The sequence below is a fragment of the Melospiza georgiana genome, chromosome 5, assembly GCF_028018845.1.
Source record: "Melospiza georgiana isolate bMelGeo1 chromosome 5, bMelGeo1.pri, whole genome shotgun sequence".
Lineage (NCBI taxonomy): Eukaryota > Metazoa > Chordata > Aves > Passeriformes > Passerellidae > Melospiza > Melospiza georgiana.
In genome coordinates, this window is record NC_080434.1 from 28,670,012 (window position 1) to 28,683,749 (window position 13,738).

A 13,738-nucleotide genomic window follows, 5' to 3' on the forward strand; every position below is an offset into this window, starting at 1 on the left:
GTGGGAAGGAGGGAGAGAAAGAACAAATTGTTAGGGATTAGATCAGGGAGGTAAATACACATGGAAAAGTAGCTTCAGAGCATAAACAAAATGTAAGCTGCAGAAAGAGACACAGAAGAAACAAATGTGGGGCTTACTGAGTTAGGAAAACAGGAGTCAGGGAGATGGTTGGCAGGGAAAAAACCCGAGTCAAGTGCATGCCCACCAGAAAGAGCTGCACAAATATTAGCTGTGCTCTCCAGGAGCAAAGAGCAAGTGCAGTGTTTCAGTGTGTGTTTGTACAGTGTATAACACATGCAATTTCACTCCTGATTACTAGTAAAGACAGTGTATACACAATCAAGAATTATCACATAAAAGCCCCAGTAGGAAACACAAGACAAGGGGTTGGCAAACCACTGGCTGACCTAGTCTGTCACTCCTTGTTTTGTTCCCAGTTACTCATTGTAGAACTAATTAGTGGCAAATTGCAGAACTGAGGTCATTAAGACTTAGAACTCCTTGCATCTTCCCCACCTAATTTTAAAACCAACCCGAGTGCTTTGGTATGTTTTCTTTTTGTGGGCAATGCCACTGCATTCAAACTGTCCCCCCCGATTTTGGCATTTGGACATTTGCACATGGTCACTGCCATTAGCAGGGCTTCTTTAAACACACTTTAAACACACAACACACAGGCTGGAGATCTCCCAGTGCAGACACACTGCTGTTCTTTCCTCTGGACCATAGTCATGCCCTGGAATAGGCAGGAGCAGCACCCAGATTCTGCCTCCCACGCTTCACACCAAAAGGACCTTACTGGGCTGTAGATGGAAAACTGAGCTGCACTAGGAAAAACTTCCAGGGAAGCTCTGGGAAATCCAGTCGGCTTTAAAGAGAAACACTGCATTCAGCTGTCTCTGTGCTGATAATGAGCATTTACAGTCCTGAGATCCTGACAACTGCACCATGCTGGGGTAATTGTCTGTTATAAATGGCACCAGAGTAAGGAGGAGACCAGTGATCTGTCCTTAACATGATTATACACCACAAACCAACGATAAGGCAGGCAGTGCTCCTCTGATTCACTTTCAGCAAAGATGAATGACCATAAGGCAAAGAAAAACAAAAGTCAAAACAAAGTACACAATATGGGGATGCTTTGCAGACTAAAAAAAAAAAATCCAGAAATTAATTCTTTTGTAGACTGATAAAATCATAGAGAGAATGCAAGCTTTATAAATTAATTTTGTCCTTAGCATTCACTTTGCAGCATCCGGCACCAAACAGCATGCAGGAGGTGTTCTGCTGAGAGGGCAGCTGGAGAGCAGAGTGAGTCCTGACCACTTGAAATTACCTAAATCCTTGAGAATCATATTTCTGTTTAGCCCATCATGTAATTTCAGTGTCCTGTCTAAATTTCAGTTTGATTTGTTACATTCTGACTACTTAGTTTTCCAACTAACATACTTGTCATCATATTTGATTATTTGGAGATAAGAACTTGCATGGTTTTTTTGAGAATAATAGTTATCCATAAAATTCTGCTATAATACTATATTTTTCAGGCAAAGAAAAAGAGAGAATTGAAACCAAGGAGCTGAAAATCATTATAAAAATGAAACCACATTAGACCAGCGTCTGGGGAAATGAGTAGAGGTAAAGACTGTTAGGTGGGAGAGTGAATGGATGGGAAATGTGAATGTAAAGGAAAAGGAATGTATCTGTAAAGCAACAGATTATATAATTTGCTTTATTTTGCATGTCTTGCTCAAAAGTTCTCATGGTGTTTGCAGTCTTAGAGGAATTTAAATTTCTTGAGTCTGGTGCCCCAGTATTGAAAAGCTTTAAAATGGGATTTTGCAGAGAGAAGGCTAGCAGGTTGTACTGGGATCATAGAAACCAAACAAGATCCTTTTCTCCATTTATGTTGCCTCTGAAAATGTCATGTCCACAAGCAAAGACAAGCATGATTTATTTAATTAATCACAAGGCATGACTGTAATTTTATTTCTGGTCTGAAAAATGAGAAATGTGGTTCCAGCAGTACAGTGTCCCTTCTGCATAACAGACCAGGGACCTGTTTGGGTGCCTCAGATGTCTGGGAATCCAGCCTGAAATTGGGACTGTGCCTTGGCAGCTCTGTCAGATGAATCCTAAATCTGAATCCTAAACTGTTTCTTACAGTATCCATGTTTTCCCTAGAGTGTATCTCATGTGAACACTGACCAACCTTGACCTATTTTGTGCAAGATTTGATTAGATCACAGTGCAAGGCTGCAGGCCATAAATTGCAATCCTCCATCTGGTTGCGCTCTGACGAGTGAGCGTGGTCCATCAGCGCTGCCTGCCAGGTGCTGCAGCCCTGGGCACACAGCAGGGTGCAGTAGCTGTAGGGACCCCAAGATCCTGTCAAGCTCTGTGCAAATGGACATGGTAGCAGCTGGACTGTGAGGCCTCTTTGACTCCAGGTTGTCAAACAGAGTAAGGCACCACTGCTATCCCTTGCTACCTGGAATTTTCTTCTGGGGCCTTCTGTGGTAATGTCCATACTGAATTTTGATTCTTGTCTGTAAATATGGTACTTTTAGACATCCAGATAAAATGCTTCATACTAAAAGCTACTCTTTGTCTGAAGAGTGGGCCTTATTTTTAATTTTTTTTAAATGTGCCTTTTTTTTTTCATTTTCACTTTTCTAAAGAACCTTTCTAAAGAGCCACTGACTGTGGTAATTAAAACCATGTAGACCTTTCCCTTCTCTCTGACACCTTCAACAACAGCAGGATCTCTGGATGTGGACTGGATGCTTTGGTCCTTTGAACTGTATTATTAGTGGACTGAGATCATCACTTGTAATTCAAGTTGCCTAGTACATCCCCCATTGAGACTATATTGATTTTATGTGTTTAGAACATCATCAAACATTAATTGTACTTGGTGTGTGCTTTGGGCAGACTGTATGTAGAAAATGTCAGTGGAACAGCTTAAGTGTATCTGAAAAGAGGATAAAAATAATGCATTTATTTATCAGGAGTGAAAATACTAGAGAATTTTTTTTGAGAAGCTCTAAAGCTCTTGTTCACTCAAGAAGAGAGCTTAAATTTGGCAGGGAAGGAGAGGGATGAGCTGTGTTGAGGATGAGCTGTGAGTTGCAAGGCAGTCTTAGTTTTGCAACTAAATATTGCAAAACCAGCATTCATAATGACTAGCTCCAGCATGAACCTGGGGAGAAAACAAAATAATTTCCCATTATCTGACCACTCTTTGTTCTGTTCACTGAATAAGACAGAGTCTTTAGGAAGGAACATAAATGAGCACTCAGTTAAAGACAGGTACCAGGATGCACTCAAACTGAGTTCTTAACTAAGATTATACTAGCAATGTTAATTTGTATTGGTTGCAACTTTCAAGTGTTTAACTTTTTTTTTTTTTAATTTACTTATACAGAGGATTTATCAATGTGATTTGTGTAAAATTTTATGAAATGTGGAGGGTTTTTATTTAAAAGCTGTTCAAACCTGTTTGTCAAAAATTTGACAATTTTGGGTGAAGCAAGCAAACAGTGGCATTTAAAATTGGTCTAAAAGCTTTTGTCATGTGGGCAACCTTTTCCAACACTTTGTGGGACTGCCAGGTTGTCTGAAACCTGCAAGGTAATTTCCTCCTCAAAGTGCAAAAGGAAAATAATGTAACACACATACATTCATTGTAAGGGCTGTCTGCTATTGAGAACTCACTAAGAGCCCATTGCCTTGTGATGACTAATTAAATCTGATTTACTTAAAGTTCAGTTTCTTCCACACCTTAAGCAAAGAGCAAAGGAAGACTCTGGAGAACATGGGAAAGGAAAAAACCCATGGGAATGCAGGCATACCCAGTGCTGAGCTATCGGCTTCTTTTAAGCCAGCTGAGAATAACTGCCTTTTGAAGAGTCAATTAATAATTTTTGGTGGAATCCTTGCAATTCTTTGGCCTCTGGTTGGTTCATGAACAGCAGAAGAGCAACAGGTTTTTTTCTTTTTACCATGTAGTGCAATGTCCAACAGCTGCCTTTTCTAATATGCAGTGATCACATCAGCTCACTGAATTTCTCAGTCCAGTCACACATTCTCCTTGTCTTTTGCTATTCACCAGTGAGCCCTGTGCATATGGTTAGTGCAGTTCTAAAAACATCTTTGCAGTTATGCTCAAAATGAAAGTATTTTTCCTTGGTTAAAAAAAAAAAAAAGCTTGCTTGGTCTATCACTAAGTTTCATAACCACCTAAACTGGCTGAAGTCAACAGCACAATCAAAAAGATAAGTTTCACCCTTCCTCCTACCTCAGTCCTGCCTCTGCACAAGATCAGCACAAGGATTTGGACAACCACACAACGAGCCAGATCAGGAAACTGATCCAAATTAAAAATGAGCTTGGCCCCTGAAACATTTGCTCTCCCCAGCCATGTGAGTTCCCCAGGCCTGCTCAGCTCACAGCTGCACAACAACTGTGCCAGCACGGCGCGGGTGGGTGACACGGGGTTAGGGCTGAGCAGCCTCGTGGAGGAGGGAGGGTGGGACTGCCTCACTACTGACTCAGCCAAGAGTGACACTGAGCCCAGGCAACCTGACTTGGAATCCAGAGCCTTTTCCTTTCATGTTTTTAATAATTGTATAAAATGGGCTGAGTCGTTTGTCACAAAACATCAACAAAAACATGGAAGTGAAGGGATGCATTTAGATGTGTCATTTCTTTAGTCTTCCAGTGGTGTGATATAGTGGTCTCCTCTTTGGGTAGAAATGAGACAGAACCCTCTGTTGAGACAATTACCATGGTTTTTCCAGCCTTCACACATTGCCACAAGCAGTCTGCTCCCAGGCTCCTTATCCCATGGATGCTAGTGCAGCTGGGTGACCGTGGCAGTCCTGAGTCCTGCACAGCAAGCTGTGGCACACAGCCACTCGCACAGCCCAGGCATTTGGACCCTGCTTGAGCAGCCACAGCAACTGAGGGACCAAGAAATAACACCTCAGGATTGCCAAACCACCTTTGATTTCTTTTCTCATAGAGTTATTAGCTTTAATTTTGTCTCTGCCACCTGTCTGAATAAATTTTAATATATCATTCTCTGGTGGTTTTCGCAACAAGATGTAACTGGGACAAGGACTGTAAGAACTTGAAAACAGTAATTAAAGTGGGAGATAAGATTAATCTTAGCGGTGTCTTCCAAGAAACCAGCAATAGAGCTAGGTTATTCCAGTTATGTAAATCTTTTTAGGCTGAATGACTGAAGAGAAATTTAATTTTCAAAGAACCAATAATGTTTGATTGCACTGAGTCCATTATCCCTTGCTGAGGTGATAGCCAGGAGAAAGTGAAACTACCTTCAAAAGCTTCTACGTGCATTCAGGCAAGATCCAAAGGCAGAATTCCATTCCCTATAAAGTACAATACTGGTGCAGTGCAGTGGGCAGGAATAGTGTGCTTCATGGAAGCATGTGATGAGCTGCCAGAACAGAGGGCCACCTCCCTTCTTTACCAGAAATGTAACATTCCTGGAACAAAGTCCTTGCATCCCAGTCTGATGAGGAAACAACCAATAAAGGAGATAGAGGAGTGCCCTGCTTAATACTTTGTTTCAGCCCAAACCTTTTGGAATAGTAACGTTTAATAAGGATCGTGGCAGCTTTAGCTGGGCACATTAATCTTAGGAAAGTAATGAATTTAGGTCTGATTCCCATCATCCCAATGGTGGAAAAGATGAATGACTACTCAATCTGATCAAAGACCTTTCTGGTATCTGCAGATAGATTTATGGCAGAAGCCTTATTTAATATAACAGAGGTATACAGATAATAACCTTGTAAAATTATCAAATTCCACATTTATTCTATATGAATCCCACTTAATCATGGTGGGCCAGTTTAGGAAGAACTTCTGAGAGTGAAATGGATTCTGTGTTCTTTTGCCTATGACAGTGAGTCAGAACACTAAGGCACGTCCCAAGCAGATATTTGACTCTATATAGAGTCAAACTCACTCAGGGCTTATTCTAGAAAATGGCCAGACTCCCCAGAGCAGGACTACAGAGAGCCCTCATGTCACAAGTGCTGCCTTCAAGGCCTTTCACAGCTTAGTTCCTTTTCTCCTGGGCTTGTACTGTGCCTATACAGGACCTTGTATCCAGATGGGCTTGGAAAACCCATATGCAGTGTTTCACAGTTATGATGGCCTCCTTAAAATGCTCCTCACTTTCTCCCACATGCTGTCTTCTGCCTGAGGCACCTTTCCCAAACAGATCTATGTAGTTGCTAAGCAGTCTGCATATCCTATGTTAATAATGCTGAGGTGGGAGGCTTGTTTAATACCTCACCTACTCAAAGATGAAGCAGACAAGCCATGGAGGATAGAGAGTGATAAATTTAATCAGCCAGCCCAAGAAAGAAGGAAATAATGAAATCCAGTATCCTTGGGAAGCTATTATTCTTCTTTAAAGAACTGCCTCTTCTCTCTGAAAATATTGTTGGTATTTTCCCATGCTAGGGCAACACACATGGCTGAAAAGAAAATTACTCCAGTGATTTTAATGTAAACAATAAGTTGTCTGTTTGATATAATTAATTATTTAATTATCCATGAAACTCCTAATTTCTGGCAGAAACCTGGTGTACATGAACGTAAAGCAAAGTTACTGACTTTGGAGCTAAACTGTCTCCAGAAGACACTCTCCATCCCTGGAATCTCGAGTAAAGCAGATGAAGCCTGGCTGAAGTTAACAAGAAATACCAAATGATAATCTACATACAAACTTGGATTTTGCAGGAAGATCGAAAGCCAATAGTGGTTGTAGCCACAGCATTAGCAGTAGTAGTATTTCTTAAACACTTGTTACATAATAGAAGAGTATAAAACATGCAACATAATGAATGTCTTTTAGCACTCAGCCTTCTGATAATCAGTTTCTGAGACAGATTTTAAAGGCGATTGGGCAGGTGCTTGGTGAGGTGTTAGAAAGTGTCTGTGAGATTAAAGTTTCCTTTGAGAATCATATTAGACATTTATCTGCCTAAGTGCCCCAACTCCATTAAAATTCAGGTTCACAGGCCTTATGACTGATGGTGCCATCAGATTGTGCACCTAATCTGATGAAAAGCCGGGCAGTTTACAGAAGGTTCTTCTCTTTCTTCATTGCCCCAGCCTCACAGCCTGTATTCCTTGCACTAGTCTGAATGATCACGTAGTTGCAGAGCAAAAAGAGAAAAACCCCCTTCTCTGTTGTCTCTTGAGATAGCACAGCCCAGTGCAGAGGAGCATCAGGGTTGATATCCAGATGTACACACCTCTCTGATCTCCTTTTTTCAGTTTTCTTATGTTGTTCAGAAAGGGCAGGAAGAAGTTAATGATTCAGGGTACTGAAGTAGCCAATGGAGTTAGAAGTGGTGAGTGTGCAGTAGGACACTGCTGATACTGTTCACCCACAGAGCAATGGGTTTGGGCAGTCAGCTCTGCCTGCACATCCTAAAGCAGGGGCACACTTGAAGTGTTGTTCTGGCCAGTGTGCCAGAACAGCCCAGCCAGAGAAGCCTGGAGGCAGATCTGACCAGGGCACACTGTTCTGCCTTGTCCCCTGGCCTTCTCACACCACTGCTCTGTCTGAAGCCAGGCTACCCAGCCCTCTCCAGGACAACCACTCTGGTTATTAAACATCAGAGAATGACTCTCCTAGACTGTTTTATAGCCTTTTTTAGGGAAAGCAGCATATTAATGTGATCTTCCCCAAGCCTCAACATAAGTAGAAAATAATTTAATTCTCTCATGCCAAAGCCAACCAACCAGTCAACCCTAACAACAACAACAAAAGCAGTAAAAATGCAGTTCTAACAAGACACCTGACAAACTGCAGTGCTTTCCTAATTATCTCCTTGTCATATCTGTTTAGTGTGAATCATGAATTGATACTTCAGCAACCAGGATCCAGTGGATGGAGCTTGTGCCTGCCAAGTCAGGGTGCAGAGCAGAGCTCAGGCACACAAAAGGCCTTCTCTATCTATTTCTCTGTGTGAAACCTAGACTGCCAAGCTCTTGGGGCAGATACTACTGCTGCATCCACTACTCTTGATCCAGAACACCTGGATCCAGACTAAGCACTACCACAGTACAAAAGCCAGTATCAGTTTCATGTTTCTTCTGTACCTTGCTTGCAAATGTCTTCATTACACTGCCAAAATTTAAAGACCTTTCAGTTTGTCTTGAGATAAACTTTACCAGTTGTATCTGCAGTCCAGTGCTGCACTGTATCTGTGATTACACATGAAAAGAAAAGTTTACTTGCTAAGTGTAGTTGTGTACAGTGCAAGTACAAAATACACATTGAAGCTGATTACCGAAGTTCACTCATCTTGAATCATCCAAGGTTCAAAATTTAAGCAGTAAAAGAGCAATTTTATTCCAGGCTTTCCCCATCATTATTATGGCATCATCCTGTGTGGGAGTTACTCTACTATTACTGTAGCATTCTACCTAACAATATAGTACAGTTCACCTGTTTGCAATTTATGTGGTATTTATGTGGCAAAGAAATTGATGAATTTTAAGTTATGAAGTTAGAAAGAAGTGCTGATACCCTCACAGGCATAGACCTGGGTATTTTTTACTGCTGCTCCTTCTGTGACCTTGGTCAAGCCATTCCAGTTCTGTGTCTTCAGACTCATAATGCACCTGGGTGGGCAGGACAACTGTTCATCTGGTAAAACTCTCAGAGCCTTAAGTCCTCCAGGCCTCAGTGTTGCTGGATTTTAAAATGAGTTTAAAGTCACACCAGAACTGCCTATATATGTGAAAATTTATTGGCCTAAGAATAGGGATATAATTATGCATATAGGTGTATCAGAATATTTTGGCATGTAGGAACATCTTGCACTTGTTGCTTCAAATCTCCTTCCAGGAACGATGACTGGGTAAAAGCCAAAGTGTTTGTTAAAGAATCAGTTTGAGTTCAGTCTTGCTTGTGCAACACTTACCTGCCTACTGCACAGATCCTGCGAGCAGGCAGGACAGGCTCGCCGTTCCACACGCGGGCTCCAAACTTTCAGCCAGTTCCACTCTGGAGCTGACACTTGCAGCTCCAAATGGAGTTCTGGTCAGAGGGACAGCGGCGTGAGGCTTCATCACTGCGGCTCTGGCTGCACAAGCAGCCTCACGCACTGCAATGGCTTTACTCGCGTGAGTGAGGACTAAGTGCAGCAACACCCATGGGCAGGAGGATGTCCACGTGTAAAACACCCGGGGCTAGAGAGTGCTCTGTCATTGGCAGCTATTACGGCAATTACAAGGCTGAATCACCTGTGGCAAGCGGCAGGACATAATCCTGTTCCATCAGGAATTTACTTTAACTCCAAGTCCGACAGCATCTGCCGCTGTCCCCGAAGCTCCGCTGCCGGAGCTCCCCAGCCGCTCCGGCGGGGCAGGAACGCCTTTTGAGCCGCACTGAGGGTGTCGGAGGGGGCTCACCCCCGGGCCGGGGGTCGGGCTGTGGCTTAGGGCACACAGTGGCCGTGCCGAGCCGTGCCGAGCCGTGCCGAGCCGTGCCGGGGCCGCTCTCCGGCGGCGGGCGCAGCGCTCCCAGCGGGACCCGGCGGAGCGGCGGCGGGGGCGGGAATTTGGGGAGGATCCCTGGCCGGGCCGGTGCGTGTGTATGTGAGTGTGTGTGCGCGTGTGTGTGTGTGAGTGTGTGTGCGAGAGTGCCGGTGAGCGGCGCGGGGCGGCTCCGGCCGCCTGACGCCAGCCGGGCCACATCCATCCCGATCCCGATCCCGGCGCGGAGGAGCTGCCAGTGGCCGCCCGTCACCGCCCGCCAGCCGGTAACAACTTCGCGTCCCCCGCGCCTCTCCCCGCTCGCTGCCCCCGGGGCCGGGCGGCTGTGCCCGCGCATCCTCCTCCTCCTGCTGCTGTTCCTCCTCCTCCTCCCGCTCCTCGCCCGGCGCTGCCCGGCGGTCCCGGCGGCGGGAGCGGCTCCGGGCAGCGCTGCGCTCCCGCTCTCCTCCCGGCATGATGGCGTCCCTGCGGCGGCCCGGCGGGCACCGCTCCCGCTTCAACTTGGTGGGTAGGTGCCGTGCGGGCCCGGCGGGCGGAGAGCCCTTCCCTGCCGCGATCCGCCGTCCTGCGGCTCCTCCCCGGCCCCGGCCCCAGCGTGGCCCGCGGGGACGCGGCGGAGCCCCGGCGGCCGGGCAGGGGCCGCCTTTGTGTGTGCGGGAACAGCCCTTCGCCTCCCGCCTCGGCCCGGCCGCGTCCCTCTCCCTCTAATTTATCTGCTTGCTTCTTTTTTCCCCCCTTCCTTTCTTTCCGCAGCCCCTTCCCCTCCTGTTTTTTTTTTTTTTTTTTCCCCTCCCCTCCCCTTCTTTCTTCTTTAATGACAAATCTGTTCTTAGAGGTCAAGGAAAGTTCACTTTTTTTTTTCTTTTCCCTGTTAGAGGGTTTGAATGCTTGAGATTTTCCCCCTCTTCGGTATAGTTGCTTCATATACTCGTACAGCCAAATAATCTTATCCTGAATATAGATCTTTAAAGCTTATTAAAATTTACTGGTGTGGAAATATTCAGTCATGCGTTCGAAACGATCTGGGCCAAATGCTGACTTTTTTTTTTTTTTTAATATAAACTGAAGCCAGAGCGAGTTCTGACCGAGGCAGGGTTGCTGTGATTGCTCTTTTGTTAGTAGATCATTCTGAAGAAGGTACGTGGTCCGACCTTACAGTTTGCTTTTACAGTATGTGGATAACAACAGCTTATTCTGAAAATTAATCGTTATTTTGGTGTCTTTTAGGATAACATGATGCTCACTGCATGTCTGCAGTTTTATTTGGGGAAATATTTTCAACAGAGGTTAATAAAAACAGTATTGTTAGAGCCAGATGGGGAGGAGTAAAAGTAGATGTGTATTTCAGATACAGGCAAATGGAAAAGCTCATTGCCTGAAACATGTCAGTGTTTAATGGATGTCAGTGTCCAAAGATACTGCACCTTAAAACTAACAGGCTTCTTAGGAAAGAGCTGTCATAGCTGATAGTTTGAATCTGTTTTGCACACAGAGGGGAAGTCAGAAAAAGAAAAATTGTTTAAAGTTTTTTCTTCTGATAGTTATATGTATTTTTAAGCAGCATTGAGGATTAAGAATTAAAACTGTAGCTTACCCAGCCCATGGAGAACACTTTTCTGTGCAGGTGTGTGTCTGTAATTCTTCATGTAGCTGACTGCATGCACCTTGTCATGTCAAACAATAGGAACAAATCATCTGAGGGAACCTAAGTTTGGCTTATTTTTTTCTTTTACTTGTGAGTAATGACTTGGCTGAATTATGGCATCTGAGTTTTTTAGTTGCAGCTGATTAATACTTAATTTCCCCCTTCAACCAGAGAGCAGTGCTGTGAAGCTTTTTCAAGGTTCTCGTTGGATTGTAGTGCAGGTTTTGAGTGCTCACTTGTCTGTTGTGCCTGGAAGAACATCAGTGTGAAAATGAGAGCGATCTGGCCCTTTTTGGAGTCCTTGCTGTGGTCTTAGGGCTGAAGTCTTGCAATTTACTTCAGACTGTAAGTAGGCACTTGAGAGAAATTTCCCTTGATATGGGTGATCCAGAAGGCTTCCACAGCTATGAGAAATGATCAGTTCAAGGCATGATCAGGTTACCCTAAGGGTAGGGATTTGTTCTTGCATCTGTTTTGACCCCATTACCATTGGGTTTGTAATCAAATACATTTTTTTCCTCCTCTGTTCTGTTCAACTTGCTTTTTTGTGTACCCTTGAAGATGTGACCATCTGATACATTTGAGAGAAGTGACTGAGTAAACAGATGGAGATCTTTCTGTTTTCATATAAATAGTAACTATCAAATCAAATATTTGAAAACTGGTGAGTTTGGTGTTTGCTTTTCCTCTGTAGTTTGAAAACAGAAGTAAAGAGTTGAACGTGAGGAAAAACAATACAAAGGTTAATAAAAGTGCTACATGTGTTTCTGAGTACTGGGAAATTATTCATATGATACCATGATTTTTTTTGCTTGCTATAAAGATTTAAATTTTAAAAATGAAGAGGTTATGACTGTTTTGGTTTGTTTTTTTATATTAAAGCATGAATGCACTGGTTATTATATATTGCTAGTATTCTGCTCTGTGCAGCCCAAGCTGTGTGTGTAAAATATCATTTGAGTAGTCTTACAGGCCTAATGGAGGCATCATCTCAGCTTTATAAATAATGTAAGTTGTGTATAATGTGGAGTCCCCAGAGACTGCAGAGAAAGCATCATTACCAGCCTTTTCAACCTGCTGGAGATCTTAAATTGATTTACAGCACTGAACTGGTGCAAAATGATACATCAGGATGACACAGGGTCAACCTGTAAAAGTCTATGATGTGAGCCTGTTAGTTCAGTCATCATAATTAAAGCATATTATGAGGGCAGGGAAGCAAGTGTCTGTGACATGTCCCATTGTGCTCAGATACGGCTGCTTTAAGAATCTGATGAAGAGAGCACCCTGTGTATTATTGAAGTTATGCAAAGAGAAGTTGGAATTAAAGTTTGTGGCCCTGTGAAGAGTAAAAACTGAACCAATCTAGGTTAAATCTCAACCTCTTCCTTGCAGTGTTTAGGAGCTGAAATAGATGAAGGCATGTGCAGCTACGGGGTGTATGAGTGGGGAAGTGGTTGTGAGTGAATCTCTGAAATTTATACATCCTTTTTTAAAGAATCAGTTAGACTTTACCTGCAGACTGTGCTATCAGATAGCAAAGGAACAAACAGGCAAACAGGCCAATTGTTTGGATTTTTTCCTCCTAGTATTTCTATCCTACTGAAGTTTGTACCTGCCTGTTGAAACATTCCTGCAGATTTGAAACATTCCTGCAGATCTGAGTTCTTGTATAAGACAGAGCATTTTAGTCATTTCTTGAACTATATGGCCAAAGTTCTAGAACAGAGATTGTAATTTTGAATATGAGATGGCATAGGTCACTTTTCTTAGTGAAGACAACTGAGGCTTCAGATTTGTGTTTTCCTCTAACAGCCCTAGAAAACAGCATGCTTCAGGTAGTAAAATGTTTGCTAAGTACTCAGCATCTTAGGTCTTGCTGTTTCTGCTGCTAAAATGACTCTGATATGTTTGGGGAAAAGTCCTGTGAAAACAATTTTTTTCTTCTTTCTGTTAGTCTGTGCTGCTTGGGGCTTTGAGAGTTTTGCATTTGTTAGTGTTTAAACCTGTTCCTCATACCTGAAGTGGTGTGAGTTTTTATTCTCCTGAGGTTCTCCCAGCCCAGAAAGAAACATACCTTATTTTTAGTCATAAATATAAGTAAAAAAATAATTTTGAGGCATGCAAGTGGAGCAGACAAAATAAATGGTCACTAGTGGTAAGAGATTTATTAGTCTCCAGGTTCAGTTGCACCTCAAGAGTATGTGCTTTAGCTAAGGTGCACTTTGAGTGGCAGATAAAAGAATTAAAGCTCACTTTGGAGTGCAGCGGCTTTTAAAACATGGATGTGGAGCTGTCTTCTGCTGTGTCAGTGCAGATGAAGAAACTACAATATTGGGGAGTGAGCCATAAAATCTGTGCAAATGAAAGTCAGGTTGCACAAATTGCTTTATGGTCTATGAATTGATCTTACCGATGTGGGGGTTTTGGTTTTTGTTGGTTTTGTTTCTGGTTATTTTTTTAATTTCTGGTTTAGGTTTTCATGACAAACTCACTCAGTTTTGCTTTCAGAGTGGGGAAAGATCTGTTCTGTCCATAAAA

At 43.2% G+C, this 13,738-nt stretch overlaps 1 protein-coding gene across 2 annotated transcripts in view; it reads left to right on the plus strand.

The window, feature by feature from the left end:
• Positions 1 to 9,640: 9,640 nt before the first annotated feature.
• SMAD1 (SMAD family member 1) overlaps positions 9,641 to 13,738 on the plus strand; it is a 43,862-nt gene continuing 39,764 nt past the window's right edge. Inside the window, exon 1 of one of the 2 annotated variants that reach the window (XM_058024138.1) lies at positions 9,641 to 9,818. The gene's annotated coding sequence lies outside the window, so the exon portion shown is untranslated. Of the gene's footprint in view, positions 9,819 to 9,949; positions 10,061 to 13,738 lie in introns of those variants that run through there. The other variant, XM_058024139.1, reaches the window with a different exon arrangement.